The sequence below is a fragment of the Gadus morhua genome, chromosome 4 (assembly GCF_902167405.1).
Source record: "Gadus morhua chromosome 4, gadMor3.0, whole genome shotgun sequence".
NCBI classification, from domain to species: domain Eukaryota; kingdom Metazoa; phylum Chordata; class Actinopteri; order Gadiformes; family Gadidae; genus Gadus; species Gadus morhua.
In genome coordinates this window covers 11,755,706-11,756,230 of record NC_044051.1, presented here as the reverse complement: position 1 = coordinate 11,756,230, position 525 = coordinate 11,755,706, and positions in this window count along the sequence as shown.

Genomic DNA, 525 nt, shown 5'->3' with positions numbered 1-525 from the left:
TGGGTGGTGTGTGTGTCAGTACAAGCATGTCTGAGTGTGTATGTGTGTGTGCGTGTGTGTGTGTGTGTGGTGTGTGTGTGTGGTGTGTGGTGTGTGTGTGTGTGGTGGTGTGTGTGTTGTGTGTGTGTGTGTGTGTGTGTGTGTGTGTGTGTGTGTGCGTGTGTGTGTGTGTGTGTGTGTCTGTGTGTTTCTATGCATGTGTATGTCTGTCTGGGTGTGCACCTAAATGTGTGTGTGTTGTGTGTGTGTGTGTGTGTGTGTGTGTGTGTGTTGTGTGTGTGTGTGTGTGTGTGGTGTGTGTGTGTGTGTGTGGTGTGTGTGTGTGTGTGTGTGTGTGTCAGCTTTGTCCCTCAAAGAGCTTTTAACCCTTCTTGTTTTTTTCTCTGCCTTTCTTGTATTGGAGGGAGAGAGAGAGAGAGAGAGAGAGAGAGAGAGAGAGAGAGAGAGAGGAGAGAGAAGAGAGAGAGAGAGAGAGAGAGAGAGAGAGAGAGAGAGAGAGACAGAGAGAGAGAGAGAGAGAGAGAG